We start from the raw sequence: 16,772 nt of genomic DNA, 5'->3' as shown, positions 1-16,772 counted from the left end.
AAGATCTCAGAAAATAAAAGTGCAAAAGGAATAATTCTAAAAAAGGTAAAAACTAGGTTTTTGACTCTCTAAAAAGCTGGACTCTTTTGGTTGCTGCAGGTACAAGCCCTTATATAGAAGAATGTAGTGGAAGCCCTAAAAACGCTAAAAGACAAAATAGCCAGGCGGCTCGACCAACTCGACCTGATGCTCGGTCGAGTGACCGGTCGAGTTGGCTCCTCTTGTGCTCCTCCCACTCGGTCGAGTCCCTCTCAGCACACGGTCGAGTGTCTGGTCGAGTGGGCAGTCGAGTTGGACTCCGGACCTTGGTTCTTCAACCTTAGCTCTCTTGCTTTCTCCTCATGATTGCTTCACTTCTCCTCAGCATTGCTTCCATGCTCCTTAAGCTCCAAGATCACCTGTTTATGCATGAAAAGATGCAAATGCAATGCAACTAAACTCTAATGCAAGAACAGTCCTAAAGCTATGCAATAATGGTCAAAATGGATAGCAAAAGATGCAAAAGATGTGAATATATTAAGGGAAAATAGGGTAAAATATATGAACTTCAACACCCCCAAACTTAGTCTTTGCTTGCCCTCAAGCAAATGAACAGGACATAAGAAGGTAGGTGAGGTTTGAAAGTGGGATCTCAGCTCCTAAAGCTTGCAAATAGACCATCTAGAATCAATGTCCAAGTTACTAGTACTATGATGCAAGTTGAATGAGCTGTACTTAAAGATTTTAGACAAGCATATCACATCCTTTACTGATTTGAGCCTTGGATGTCCACATGCATTCAAATCAACCATTTCCTTTAACATTCATTAATCAAGAACATGAATCAATTATATGCAATGCTTAAACTCATTTGACTTGGCAGTAAAAGGTTTAGAGACAATGATGGTCTCTCTTTAGAGTGGGGTTTATCAATATCAAGGTTCTCTCATAAAAAATGGATTGAGCTTTAGAAGAATGCTAAAGGTAAGAACACTTAGACACATACAAGAACAAAACCTTGTCTACCCAAAGGCACCCAACGTGTTTATCCTATCAATCTAAACCCAATTGATCCTAGTGCTACCCTTTAACTTCTTCTCTTCTCTTTCACCCTTTTCTCTTTTGATTTTAAAGTCTTAGGAGAGGTTTCTTATTTGATCTTTCTAGTGGAATGGGAGATTCTTACTTATTTGCTATGGTTCTCTTTTCTTCTTATTCTTAAGACATATAAGAATTTTGCTAGACTTTTCTTTTCTTTCTTTTCTTTAACTGAAACCATCTTTAAACAATATCATACTTCCCATTCTTTCACTAGACTTTAAATTTACTTAAAAATATTCCCCTCCTAAAGACTCTAACCTTTTCTTTCTCTTCTCCTCTTTTCTTTTCTTTCTTTTTCAAACAACCAAATCCCAAACCCAACAATGAAATCACCTAGTCCTATCTAGTTTGGAAAATGCAAACTAGAACTACACAAGGCATTATTCTTGTCAGTTCAAACCTAACACTTTCTACCAAGCTCAATCCCAAAAAGTCCTCACACACTTAAGAATAAACATGGCTTGAAAGAAGGGTTGGTTAAGGGTATTGGAAACTGATTTTAATGATTCAATCAGCTACTTGGATCAACAAGAGTGGTAAAAAGGAGAAAGATGATCCAAATATGTATATGGTATCCATGAGTTTAAAGCAATGCACACATTGATATTTAACAGTCAATATTAAGTTCTTATAAGTAGGAAATGGCATCAAATCACAACATGCTTCAATTTAGATCAAATGCAATGCAGGAATTCAAGGCTTGGTTCAATCTTATGCTTCTAACCACTCAACTAGCATCAAAGTACTATTAACTTGGGCATTGATCCTAGTCTAGTGAATTAAACAAGCTAACAAGGCAAAACTCATCATAGATCCCTAATGCAAATATTATACAATCCTACATGAAACATGCTAAACAAGATGCTATTATGCAATGCAAACTACATGAACAATCTTTTTTTATAAAGAATTTTGCAAAAAAATTCAAATTTTTAGGGTTTTTCTATGCCTTAGATGCTATGCAAGTATTAACATGATGATGCTAAAAATTTGAAATAAGAAAACAAAACACAACATCAAATGCTATCTCAAACCCTCCCCCAAACTTAAATCACACAGTCCTCTGTGTGAAAGAAATTTGTAAGAGGATTCAAGATCAAACACAAAACACAACATCAAATGCAATGGTATTTACAAGGGAAGGTGATAGTGGTACCTCAAGGATTGGAGAAGAAACTGTCCACATCCTCTTGCATGCTGTCAAAGGTGTAATTGGGGTCTTGTTGATGACTTGGAGGTGGAGATTGGGGCAGCTCGACGATGGGAATCGACCGGGACTCGGTCGAGTACATGCTCGACTAGTTCTTCCAGGTTCCCCTCTTGATTGTAGGCGATCATCAAAACGTTCCATGGAGCTTGCAGCCGCTTGTTGAGACTTCCTTGTAATCCTTTAAGAAATTTTCGAATAGAACTGAAGGGAATAGACTCAAAGCTTAAGTTTAATAGGTTAGTGACCCAAAAACTTAAAAGAGCTAAGCTTGAGCAAAAGATGAACTTTGAGAGAGATTTTAAAACTTGATTTTAGTTGTTTTGAGCAAGTGAGAGAGTGTGAGAGACATAGGATCGTTAAAGGCTTTATTTAAAGAAGCTAAGGGGGCAAGGAGACAAGGGTGCAGCATCCATACCATTCAAATTTGAAATGAGAATCTTTGACCTGCTTTTTGCTGCCACTCGACCCCACACTCGACCAGCACGTGGTCGAGCTCCTTAACCAAAGTTTGAAATTTCAAAATTTTTCTTCTTGTTCTTCCCTCCACTCGATCATTCTAGAGAAATGAGAATCGAGTGGGCCTTAGTTCTTTGCCAACTCGGTCGAGTACCTCTCGTGGGCTGGTCGAGTGGGCTTGCGAATCTCCTTCCCCAAGTCCAAATCTCTCCATACCCATCTACACTTTCATTGAAAGGCCTGCCCAACACAAACATAAAACAAAACACATCAAAACTACTAAGAAAATAAAGCATATTTACAAAGGATACCTTAGGGACTTCCTCCCTAGTGAGCTTGTTTAGAGTCACTAAACTTGACTTTGGCTGCCTTCTTAGGATTTTTTTAGATACCAAGGAGGTGACGAAATCCTCCCTGGCACTTCTTGATCACTGTGAGTCTGATCCTTGATCACCTCACCCTTAACACACAAACCATATTTCTTCTTGATTTTGAGCCTTGGTCTTGCTTTCCTCAAAGACCTCTTGTTTAGCTTGACTTGGAGATCCTTAACCATTTCAGTCAACTCTTGAACTGACCTCTTAAGCTTTTCCACAGAATCTTCTTGAAGAGGGAAATTGTCCTTTGGAGTTGTCACTTCACTTAAACCTTCATGACCACCTTTGTCCTTGATAGTAAAAGGTTGATCATCAATGGTAGGAAGGTTGGTTGGGTTATAGATGTTAAACTTCACAGCTATATCCTCAGAAATGTTCAAGGTCACGAGACCTTCCTTAACATCAATAATAGCTCCAACTGTGGCTAAGAATGGCCTCCCAAGGATGATAGGATCTTCAGGTTCCTTGTTCATCTCCAATACCACAAAATCTGTATGAACCCTTGCTCTTCCTATCTTGACTGGAATATTCTCCAATTTGCCAACCACATCTCTGTTTGAACCATCAGCTAGGCATATATGAAGGTTGGTGGACTTGAAGTCAGTGTGCCCAAGCTTTTGTGCTATAGAATAGGGCATCACACTGATAGATGCTCCCAAGCCACATACGCACTGGTTGTAGTGAAGATAGCTAAGGGTGCAAGGCAGATAGAATGGACCTGGATCCTTAAGCTTAATTGGGATGATTACTCCTCCAAGGTCTTCAAGATCCTTCTCATCTTGAGCTTGAGCCTTCTTCTTTGATAAATCAAGCAAAAAATCCTTATAGAGAGGATATGGATCATACTGTTCCAAGGTAGGTCCTCTCTCTTCTTCTTGGTAAGCAATGATGATCTCTTGTATGACCATCACTTCTTCTTGTTTCTCAATCACAACCTCTTCCTTCAAAGCCTTCTCTTCCTTTTGTTGCAAAGCCAACATTTATTTTTTCTCAATGATTTCCCTTAATTCCTTAAGCTTCTGTGCCTTGAAACGTCCTGGGAATGGTAGAGGCGGTTTGTAAGCAGGAGGGATGTACTTAGCAGGCTTGACAGCTTCTGACTCTTCAGCTCGATCGGCCACTCGAACACTCACTCGGTCGAGTGCATGCTCGACCACCTGGTCGAGTGCAATACAGAAGTCAGTCTGCTTTGCACAAACTTCACTCTGAGCTTCAAGAAATGACCAATCCTCCCCAACTTGAACTTCACTGTCCTCAGTGACTTCCTCTTCAAAGATATGAATGGCTTTGGCAGTAAACTGCCTTGGGTTTTGAACTGCTTTTCCAGGGAGTTGGGTGGGTTTTGGAGCTGACGTAGATGCTATATTGCTCTCCATATACTTCACTCTTGAGTTAAGACCTTCAAACTTAATATTGAGATCATTAAATTGTGATGTTAACCTTTGATTCAGCTCAGCAAACTGTTTGGCTTCCTCAATTTTCCCATTGGTTTGCCCAATCAACAGCTGTTGTATCATTGCTCTTAGGTCTTGTTCCTGGCCTTGGTTAGTCTGAAACCCTGGTGGGGGACACAATTGGGGCTGGAACACCTTGTGCTGCTGCTTGGGTGCATAGTTGTGCTGTTGTTGAGGCTGAGGAGGTGGATAGACTTGGTCTTGAGGGTTGGCTACATTGGTGCTCCTATAAGAGAGGTTGTTCTGCTTGAATCCTCCACCTTGGTTGTAGCCTTTGTATCCTCCTCCTTGGTTCTGCATATAACACAACTCAGCAAACTCCTTATCTCCTTCTTGGACTGGAGCTTCTTCTTCACCAATGAAGTGAATGGTTTTTGACTGCCTTAGGAGAATCTTGTCAAGCTTCTCATTGACCATCTTTAAATCCTGCTTGTATTTGTCCTCCTGATCAGTGGAGGGGATCCTCATGGTTCTATCATAATCTTCATTATAATTACCATCTGACTAAGCAAGGTTCTCAACCAATTCCCATCCTTCTTCCACATTCTTGTTGAGGAAGTTGCCATTTGAAGCTGTATCAAGAAGCATTCTTATCTTGGGAAGCACTCCTCTATACAAAGTGCTTAGAAGGGACTCATTGCTGAAGCCATGGTGAGGACACTGAGTTTGGAATCTTTTAAACCTCTCCCAAGCTTCACAAAAGCTCTCATTATTCCTTTGAGCAAACCCAGATCCATTTTAGCCCCTTTTTGCTCCATTTTACTCAAAAACTCAATGATCCACTCCATGAACCTATAAGGGACAAAAAGCAATGCAAATATGCACCAATGGACCAAATCATTAATGCAAATTGATGAAACACTAAGAGAAATGAATCTTTAAATCTGAAAAAAACACAATATATCAGTTTCCAACCATTAGATTCAGGAAATTCTTGAGAAAATAGTGGGTGTCACAAAGAAAGATTTGGCGGCAAAGTTAGATGATGCACTTTGGGCATATTGGACTGCATATAAGACACCGCTACGCACAACTCTGTTTCATCTGATTTATGGAAAAGCATGTCATCTTCCAGTGGAGCTTGAGCACAAGGAAGCCTAGGATATTAAGTTGATGAATTTTGATGCCAAGACAGCTTCAGAGAGAAGGCTAGTACAGATAAATGAGTTGGATGAGTTGCGTTTTCATGCATTTGAGAATTCTAAGATGTACAAGGAGCGAACCAAGGACTATCATGATAAAAAGATCATCGCCAGAAACTTTGAGCCTAATGATTAGGTTCTTCTTTACAACTCTCGCTTGAAATTATTTTCTGGTAAGCTTCGCTCTCGTTGGTCCGGTTCTTTTACCATCCAGGATGTTAGACCATATGGATCTATTGTGCTACTCAACTCTAAGGGTGAGAAATTCGCTGTTAATGGTCAGAGGGTGAAACACTATTGGGCAAAAACATAGATACCAAACGGACACAATGTGCGTTTGGATGATGTACCTTCAGCCTAATCCGTTGTCGATCAAGCTAATGACTTAAAACAAGCGCTTGGTGGGAGGCAATCCCACGGGTAGGAACTAATTATTTTTGTTTTTTTTTTTTTTTTTTTTTTTTTGGTTTTTACTAACTTATTGATTTTTAGTTTTGAATCTAATTATTTCAGAGAAAAACATCAATCAGAGTTGGGTGTCGATCGACACCACCTTGGTGTTAGTCGACACTGGTGATCGACCAAAGATGAATTAAAGAGATATCGGGCTTGAGAATTTTGGGTTTTGGTTATTGGACCTTGAATTTGAAGTGGGTGAAACTGACTATTTTTGTGGTGTGGTGGTGAATGATGTATGGAATGATGACTTATGAATGAATGGATGTCAGGATGTTTCAATCCCCCTTATGCAATTGTAGTATAAGAGGTGTCAATCCAATCTGAGTGTTTGTGAACAATCAAGATGTGCATATGAGTCTAAGTCAAGCCAGATGTAAAGGTTGTTTGTCACTAACAATCCTATGATGAAATGGAAAGTGCAGAAAGTAAAACTACAAGAACTAGGAGCTAAATGCAAATGGAACAGAGTGATTATGACAAACAGAAATAGAAACTATGGAAATGCAAGTATTGAACTAATGCAAGGTAAGTAATGAACATGATACTAAATGAATGCAACAGAAATGCAACTAGGGTGAAACAGGACAAACACAAATCATAAACACAAGTTCTGGGTTGGAACTCGAGCAAGCACTCGATCGAGTGCTGATCGAGTGCAGGGTCGAGCTGGACAAATACGCAAAACAGAGCAACACAAGAAAAACATAGCAATACCAAAACGAATCAAACAACGATCAAACAACAGGATTTAAGCTAAGAAATCAATAAACAAGGAAGGTCTTGAGGAGGGATTCATGGGCTGGACTATGATTGGGGTCATCTAACTTGGTCAACAAATCTCAAACAACTTGAGCTAATCTCTAGACATATATTTCTAAGACATGTTTAATCCACTCTCATGGCAAGAAACAATCAAACCCATGCATCTCTAGACTTGTTCTCACAAAGTAAAGAATCTACACAAGCAGGCATTAAGCAATATGTCAAAAAAATCAAACAAGACTTCTAATCTCTTAGCAAGCCTAATGATAGTCTCTAGATCTAGCCTTATCTATGCTCCTTAGACATTGGTGTGATGCTAAGAGGCTTGAAATCAGATCCTACCCTCTCAGATATAGGATCAGCATTAAGAACATCTAGCCTAGAAGAGATCTACAACAATCAAGCTTGACCAAATCAAACAAACCTCAAACACAACCCAGCCTAACCCATCCTTAAGATCCTAAGCAACTACTCACAAACATACATGATGAACATCAAAATCATAAACCCAGAAAATACTGAAACTTGCATCATTAGAAAGATAAATCAAAGATCTACAATATTGAAGAAAGAACCAAACTCAAATTCTCAATATTAAGAGACATTGTTTCTCCTTTTAAAAGAAGTACAAGATCTAAGAAAATAAAACTGCAAAAGGAATAATTCTAAAAAAAGTAAAAACTAGGTTTTTGACTCTCTAAAAAGCTGAACTCTTTTGATGGCTGCAGGTACAAGCCCTTATATAGAAAAATGTAGTGGAAGCCCTAAAAACGCTAAAAGACAAAATAGCCAGGCGGCTCGACCAACTCGACCTGGTGCTCGGTCGAGTCACCGGTCGAGTTGGCTCCTCTTGTGCTCCTCCCACTCGCTCGAGTCCCTCTCAGGACACGGTCGAGTGTCTGGTCGAGTGGGCAGTCGAGTTGGACTCCGGACCTTGGTTCTTCAGCCTTAGCTCTCTTGCTTTCTCCTCATGATTGCTTCACTTCTCCTCAGCATTGCTTCCATGCTCCTTAAGCTCCAAAATCACCTGTTTATGCATGAAAAGATGCAAATGCAATGCAACTAAACTCTAATGCAAGAACAGTCCTAAAGCTATGCAAAAATGGTCAGAATGGATAGCAAAAGATGCAAAAGATGTGAATATATTAAGGGAAAACAGGGTAAAATATATGAACATCAGTGGGCTTACCCGAGATCCAGTAGCTACATTTTGCTGGTGTCGATTGACACCACTAGTGGTGTTACTCGACACCGTGACATCATAAAAACTCGGATTTAAAACCCCGAGTCGTCTTCTTCTTCTCACTTCACTTCAAACCCGAAACGCTCATAAACCCTAAAATTCTCCCTAATTTCTTCAATTCTCAACGGATTTGAGCAATTCTTTGTGCTAATCAACTAGATTTTCAATCCTTTTATCAAACCGTGTGTTGATTTTTAAGTTTGAAGCGATGGCTAGCCAAAAAAAGCAAAAGACGAACGACGGTGAAGCTTCTTCTTCTCGCCAACGCTGCCGCCGTCAACCAACGCAAGCTCCAAAGAGTCGCTCTGAGCCTCTGCTGGACCTCTCCCTTCCTTCTCCAGTTCAATCACGCCATCCATGGCCAAAAATGAAGAATGTCAAGATCCGCTCCCAGAGAGTTTGGAAAGATGACCCACTTGTTGAGCTTAACAAGTCAGAGTACATCAATAGGCCGTTGCAAGATTATGGGGGGGGGGGGAATATGAGACATTGTTTTACAATGCCTGGTTGGGAGTTGATATCAGAGCTACCAGATTTGTTGATCCTGACACTCTTTGTAGATTGGGAATTTATGATGATGTTTTGGGCTTGTTACAGAAGATTGGCTTGGGAACCATCTGTACCAAGCAGTATGATTGCTTTCCCGAGTTAATTCGTTAGTTTCTATCTTCTGTTCGGATCACTTGTCGGAACGAGCAAGTTCCAAAAGCACATGAGGAAACACTACAGTTCTTCATCAGAGGCCTTCTCTTCCATATCTCATTCCCTAAGATTTGTGACATTTATGGGTTTAGCCATTTCTTCCAGGGAACAGCTTTGCCCAGCCAATACTTGGATGCTCTTGTTATTTGGTCTTTCATAGGGAATGGAGAGTATAACTCCAATTCTTCTACTCAGTTGGATGTGAGACACCAAGTGATCAAGTATGTTATTCGAGCCATTGTGAGCACTTTCTTGTGTAAGATGGAACCAAGAAAGATAAGAGTTTCAGAGCTGTACATGTTAGCAGATGGAGTTGATGAGTTCATTGAGCCCTTCATTAACTAGGGTTAGCCTGAGGCTTTGACCTTTGGGGCTGTTTTTGCGCATCACTTGGTTTCTTTAAAGATCAAGCCGTTTGTTGGTTCTGGTCCTAAACATGAGCATGTTGGGAGTCTTCTTACCCCCATCTTTCACAGCAAGGGAATATCTACAGAGTGTGTCCGTATGATAACAAAGAAGAACCTCATGGATGAGGCTTACTTGAAGAGTACAACTTGGCTGAAACAGGGTTTTTTATGGAGATTTTTTTCATGCGACTGGAGAGCATTTGATTCAGCTGTCGCGACCAGACCTTACCACCATTTGGTGATGATGTAGAGCACCTGCGATTTGCTCCTGATGTTGCCGCCTTTAATGCTCCTCTGCTTACTTGTCGCCATCGAGCAACACGAATTTCTCCTACTGCACCTGCTATTGACCCTACTGAGGGTCATTCTGGAGCTTATACTTCTGCTGCTTCCCTTGAGTTTCCCAAGCTTCCTCAGGCTTCTGCTACTATGGATCAGGAAGCTTACCAGGAGTATCAGACTTCTGCTATGCAAGCCATCTGAAACACCATAGCTGGACTATCCCGTTGCGGTTGTATCTGTCCCACTAGGCGCAGATCATCATCTCCTCCTCTCGGTGCAGAGAGTGACGAGGCCTAGCTTCTGTTCATGGTTTTCTTTATCTTTTTCTTTTTCACTTTGAATCATTTTTCTTCTTGCATTGAGTTTGTTTGTGTTTGAATTTTGTATGAAATCATGAACAATCTATCTATCTTGTTGCGTTTAATGCATTTTTGAGTGTTTCTTAACAGTTCTAACATCCAAAGATCGATTTAACCACAAACATAATTGCAACTAATAAAGGATTTTTGAACACTTCTGCGTCCGCATAGAGTGTCGATCAGAGAGTGTTGATCGACACAAACATAATTGCAACTAATAAAGGATTTTTGAACACTTCTGCGTCCGCGTAGAGTGTCGATCAGTGAGTGTTGATCGACACCTACATGGTCGACATCGGCATCAGATACATGTGTTTACAAAGGGTAAACGATTTCAGTTCATCTTTTCATTAAAATTCTCAATACGTTTTTGTTTCTTTTTGCTCTTCTCTTACTAAATAACATTGGGTACAATGTTGCTTAAATCTGGGGAGGTGTCTACTAACTACGTTTTTGTTTTTGAATTTCAGTTGTGTTAGTCAATACTGTATTTTTGTTTTTACTGAGTCAAAATTTTCTTTTGTGAATTATGATCTTTAACTAACAGTTTCTGTTCTTTGGCTAACATTTTGATGAATCTTGATTAAGCTTGACCTTAGAACTGAAGTTTGGAAAAGACTATGAGTTGTATCAGCAATCCCGAAAGTCCTTGGAAAAGACTATGAGTTGTATTCAATTGATATCTGGTTAAACTAACATTATTTGAACTTTTATCAGGATTTTAATCGTACTTAATCTCTTACCTTGGGAGTTGGAATACAATGCACTAGACTTCTTCTTCAAGCTATAAAAGACATTGCAATTCTTCACAAAGTATGTCTTCCCTTCAATACTCTTAAAAGAAAGAGAAAAATGAAGAGAAAGATCAGAAAAAAAAAAGGATATAAGTGAGCTGAGGGATGTCGCGTAAACCATGCATACTTCAAATCTAATGGAAACCTTCTAAAAAAGAAAGGAGCAAAGGGTTGATAAAAAAAAATGATACCCTAGAAAACTAGGAAAAAATCAACCCCTTGTAAGTGAGAAAATGGACAGGAAAGAGAGAGGAAAGGAGATGTATGAAGAATGTTTTGGAAAGAAAAGAGTTCATATGCCACTGATCAATATTCTCATGGTAAGAACTCGCCTTCATTTGCTAAAATTTATGTAATGAGATAACAATGGTGAGACTAGAGATTCCAAACAATTGTGGGTTTTGAGTAAGGAATGTTGATGCTTTTCATTGACAAAGTATATGAAGTAAGTTCTTGAGGGTCAAGGCGATGAAAAGTGCGAAGATCAGTTACTTGCGGTTGAGTGAGTTTGCATGTTTCCAAACCTCTTTCACAGGTTGAGCTTCTATTTGCTTGAGGGCAAGCAAAGGCTAAGTCTGGAGGAAGTTATGTATCATGGTTTTTACAGTTTTTCACCATGATATAAGTCGTATTTTGCAGTCTTTGATTTTTATTTTAGGCTTTTTGTAAGTCTTTACAGGTTTTCTAGGTTTTTGGCATGGATAGAGCAAAACGGAGTAATTTGGAATGTTTTGGAGCATTCATGCTGAAATAAATCAGCTTGGAGGCGATCTAGGTTGATGGTGTCTATTGACACCCTCTATTGGTGTCGCTCGACACGCCTTTTGCCGCCACACGAAGAAACCCAAGTTTAAAGATTTACAAAGTGGCCCCAAAATCTTCTCTAATTGCAACATTAGTCCCTGACATGTTTTAGGAAAAATATATATATATATATGATTTTTAGATCTTATAAAGCCTTGAGCTTTATTTTCTATAAATGTTTGAGAGAGAGACCTAGAGAGCTTTTGGAGAGACAAGTCAAGAACTCAGCTCTATTGTGAGAAGATTATAAACTCCTTTGTTTTCTCTTTTGATTCTTTTATGATACTTATTTTATTCATGATTATGGTTTCTTTCACCATGTCTGGGTAGATCTTTTGTTAGGTTCAAATTTTTCATAGGGTTTTTATGGTTTATTAGATTTGTCAGTTCTTTAGGATTCATTATCGTCTGCGATCTTCTTTGGTTTTTCTTCATATTAATTCTTGATTGATTAATTACCTAGAACTAATAACCTAAGAAAATAAATTGATTTGAGAATATAATTGATTTTCCTGATAAAACATTCGATGAGCACAATTACCTTTTGCAAACAGATTTGCTTTAGTAATTTTGTGAACAAACTAAACTTGTTTTAAAAGCTGGTTGTTAACTTGATATTTACAAATAAATTTGGATTTTTAGGTTTTAAACATATATGTTTGCCAAAAAAAAAAAAAAAAAAAAAAAAAAAAGGTTTTAAACATAGATAATACTTGCAGTGTGATATGTCTATATTTTGTCTCTCCTTAGCATATATTTATCATGTGTTTAGCTAGGATAACTGATTTTTTTTGCATCATTTTCTAGTCTTTTCTATACACTTTGCATGTCCAGGTAGTTATTGCATCATCCTTGCATACATTGTGCATTTTGGAGTATTTCAGGTATCTAGGAGACGTTAGGAACACATCGCTCAACATCGCCGTCCGAGCCATCCTCCGAATCGTCGTCCGAGCCATCCTCCGAATCGTTGTCCGAGCCATCCTCCGAATCGTCGTTCGAGCCATCCTCCAAGACGCCGTTCGAGTCACCACTCGAACCATCACTCGATCCACTAGTCGGGGGATTCAGCTTTTGACGTCTTCATCAATGTTGTAGAGAATTTAGTCACCTTTCCAATGACGTTTATTTCAAGTCAATCGGAGGCCTGGTTCAAAAGTTATCACCGTTTTAGTGGATACATATACACCCAGCTCGAGTTGTATCACCTCCACTCGACCCAGCTCGAGTCGTATCACCTCCACTCGACCCACCTCAAGTGGTATGACCTCGACTCGAACCGTTCCACTCGAACGCACCCCAGGGAGAGACGACACGCGACTCGACCGCACATGTTTGGTTTCACACGCTTCAGGAGATTACCGCACCGACGCTTTACCTTGTCGTTTTAAGTTTTAGGGCTTTCCATGTTGGACTGCTATATATACATTTTGTTAAGTCTTTGCTGAGACATCTTATCTTTTATCTCGTTTTTGTTATTTTTTTATTAAGGTTGACCTAGCCACCAAAAAACGTTTTCAGACTTGTAATTCGACATCTTGAGTTTATTCAATATTTTCATTTGATTTCTTCTCAAAACTTGTTCTTCACATTTTAATCTATCTAAGAATGCTTGTTTCAATGTTTTCTGTGTTTGCATCCTTGACTATGATTTTCGGATCTGAGTAGTGCGGTAGTTCTTGAGGACGGGATAGATTAGGTGGAGGATCTTAGGATGTAGAGTGTTTAAGCCTTGATTTGTATGATTCCCTTCTGGACTAGAGTTAGAAAATACTTGTTTCTCTCTGATCAATTGGAACTAGGCTTTAGACATTTCTGCACCCAAAAGGTGTTCGATGAAATGTCTGACCAACTAGTGCCAGAGACTTATGTTCCTAGACTATAGATTAGTTGTCTAGGATGTTTGTTGACGTGAATGATATTGTTTTTCATGCCATGCTTGATCATGTTTCTCTAGCGAGAGCTTGGTTTGGAAGTGGTTGAGTCTGAGTAGCTTCTGTCAAGAGATTGGATTAGCTTAGAAGTGATGTTCATTGTTTAGGGATGGTTTGCTTGTGGCATGTTAAACACGCTATAGACTAGGATACTCCACCGACATCAATTACCCCATCCTTAGGACTTCTTTCTTTCTGATTTTTATTACATTCCTAGAACCGTTTCTGATCTTGCTGTTTCATTCATGCTTAGACTCGTTTTTGTTTACATTCCTGGTACCATTTCTGAACTTGCAATTTGATTCTTGTTTAGACTCATTTTCTATTTTCATTCATTTTCGCTTCTTGTCATACATTCTCGTTTCTAGTTCTAGAACTCATTTTCGTTTTGCATTCTGGTCATTCTAGGATTGTTAGACAAACACACTTTTTAAATTGGCTTGACTTGTGATTTCTTGATTGCATCTTGATTGCTAGCAACATCCTATTTGGATTGACACCTTCTCTACTACAACTACATAAGGTTAATTGAGACCTGCTAGGACATACAAAAATCCTAGTATCAATTTGGCGCCGTTACCATTTGGGAAACGTTTTGCTACTTTTAAGATTTCAAGTGTGGCAAGATTAAGTTCTATTACACTTATCATTCTGAGTACTGACTTGTTTTGGTTGTCTGCTTGTTTGTTTTGCATCTCAGGAACCTGTTGATTGCAACATTGCATGCAAACCAGATCAAGAGGGAATCAAAATCTCCTTCCTGTTCTCGATGACATCAATCGGTTACAAAGACCTCGACAAGCTCGTCAACTCACTGATCATCCCGCCCCAGTCATTATGGAACAACTGAATGGCCCAAATCCGGAACCGCGAAACATTGGTGCTGGGGATGCACCAAACACTCATACTCAGCGTGCTGGAATTGTCCCTCCCGCCGTGCAGAACAATAACTTCGAAATCAAGAATGGTCTGATCTCCATGGTCCAGGGATACAAGTTTCACGGATTACCCATGGAGGATCCTCTCGACCATTTGGATGAGTTCGATCGTCTGTGCAGTCTCACCAAGATCAACGGCGTGCGTGAGGATGGTTACAAGTTGCGCCTCTTCCCGTTCTCCCTGGGAGATAAAGCTCATCAATGCGAGAAAAACCTTCTCAAGGGATCAATCACCACTTGGGAGGGTTGCAAGAAAGCATTCTTGGCCAAGTTTTTCTCTAACTCCAGAACAGCACGTCTGAGGAATGAGTTTTCTAGCTTTACTCAGAAGAGCTCAAAATCATTCTGTGAAGCCTAGAGCGTTTCAAGGGTTACCACAGCCAGTGTCCACACCATGGCTTCAACAACGAGTCACTGCTGAGCACTCTCTACCGTGGTGTACTACCAAAGATATGTATGTTGCTTGACACTGCTTCCAATGCTAATTTCCTGAACAAAGATGTTGATGAAGGATGGCAACTAGTTGAGAATCTCGCCCAGTCTTACGGAAATTACAATGAGGACTATGACCGCACAGTTCGCGGCGACGCTGGGTCTGAGGAGAAGTACAAGAAGGACCTCAAGAACGTTAATGAGAAGCTTGATTGTATCTTGCTAAGCCAGCAGAGGAGCGTCCACTTTGTATCTGAGGATGACCCTTTCCGAATTCCAGATAGGGAGGGCAAGCAGACTGAGGAGATTAGAGCTATGTCCAGAATTAGGGTGGATACAACCAAGGTTACAACCCCTACAAGGTGAACCCAATTTGTTTTACTGAAGTAACAATGTTGCTAATCCACAAGATCAGGTGTACCCGCCTCAACAACAACAGCAAGGTCAACAAAAACCTTTTGTGCCTTACAATCCGGGATTCGTTCCAAAGCAACAATACCAGCAGGGTTACCAAGCTCCTTGAGGACCACCGCCAGGATTCCGCCCTCAACCAGTTCCGCCTACCACAGGCCCAGATCAAGAAATGAAGCAAATGATGCAACAACTTCTCCAGGGTCAAGCTAGCGGTTCTATGGATACTGCTAAGAAGTTTGCTGAACTTAGTCAGAGGATGGAATGTTCCTACAATGACCTGAACGTTAAATTTGAAGCTCTGAATTCGAAGATAAGGTATATGGAAGGCCAATCTGCCTCTACTTCTGCACCAAAGTCTGGTCAATTCCCAGGGAAAGCTGTTCAGAACCCCAAGGAGTTTGCAAATGCAATTACACTGAGAAGTGGGAAAACTTTGCTCCTAGACAAGGCGTTCCAGACGTCACTGGGGACAGTGAGAAATTAGATGGGGAGGATTTTGTTCAGGATGACGTTCAGATGGAGAACCCAGTCGAAGCAGTCAAAGATCCAAGCGAGCCAGTGAAGCAGTCCGAACCTGAAGCTGTTAAGGAACCCGCTGTTCCTGATGACAAACCTGCGAGATTCATCCCTCCACCATACAAGCCTCCTCTATCATTTCCATTGAGGTTCAAGAAGTAGCTTACTGAGAAGTACAAAGCCTTGTTCGAAAAACAAGTTAAGGAGATTGAGTTGAGGATGCCATTGATGGATGCATTCGCACTTGTTCCTCACTACCAGAAATTCCTCAAGGATTTTGTGATGGATATATCAAAAGAAGTTCAAGGTATGGTTGTACTAAGTCTTGAGTGCAGTGCAATCATCCAAAAGAAGATTGTACCCAAGAAGCTCAAAGATCCGGGATCATTCACTCTACCTTGCTCCGTTGGACCTATGTCTTTTGATAGGTGTTTATGTGATCTTGGCGCTTCAGTTAATCTAATGCTATTCTCTGTGGCCAAAAGGTTGGGTTTCACAAGGTTTAAGGGTTGCGACATCTCCCTCATCCTTGCAGATAGATCAGTGAGACTCCCACATGGTATATTAGAAGACTTACCTGTCAGGATCAGAGATGTGGAAGTGCCAACCGATTTTGTGGTTCTAGAGATGGATGAAGAACCAAAAGATCCTCTGATCTTAGGAAGACCGTTCCTGGCGACTGCTGGAGCCATCATTGATGTCAGAAATGGCAAGATTGATCTCAATCTGGGCGACGACTTTATTATGAAGTTTGACATCAAGGATACTTTGAAGAAGCCAACAATAGGAGGACAAGTCTTCTTCATTGAAGAGATGGATAAGTTGGCTGATGAGTTGTTGGAGGAACTAGCTGAGGAAGATCATCTCAAAACTGCTCTAACCAAGGATGGAAAAGAAGGATTCCTGCATGGGGAGACCACTTGTTACAAGAATCTGCTAGATTCCCACAGAGAAACAGATGGATCAGAGGAATTCGAGCAGCTATCCGACGGTGAGGAGGTACGTGC

At 40.2% G+C, this 16,772-nt stretch overlaps 2 non-coding genes across 2 annotated transcripts; one reads left to right on the top strand and one right to left on the bottom strand.

Annotated features, from left to right (window-relative positions):
* Positions 1-5,220: 5,220 nt before the first annotated feature.
* Positions 5,221-5,322, top strand: LOC147945167 (small nucleolar RNA R71). The gene has a single exon (XR_015597913.1). It is a non-coding gene; the product is annotated as a small nucleolar RNA R71 (small nucleolar RNA).
* Positions 5,323-14,697: 9,375 nt separating this feature from the next.
* On the bottom strand, positions 14,698-14,804 carry LOC147945166 (small nucleolar RNA R71). Its single transcript, XR_015597907.1, has one exon. It is a non-coding gene; the product is annotated as a small nucleolar RNA R71 (small nucleolar RNA).
* Between the last annotated feature and the right edge of the window lie 1,968 nt (positions 14,805-16,772).

The sequence above is a fragment of the Camelina sativa genome, chromosome 4 (genome assembly GCF_030686135.1).
Source record: "Camelina sativa cultivar CO46 ecotype springtype chromosome 4, ASM3068613v1".
Classification (NCBI taxonomy): Eukaryota; Viridiplantae; Streptophyta; class Magnoliopsida; order Brassicales; family Brassicaceae; genus Camelina; species Camelina sativa.
Note: the sequence above shows the minus strand (reverse complement) of the source record. Positions and strands in the feature narration are given on the sequence as shown.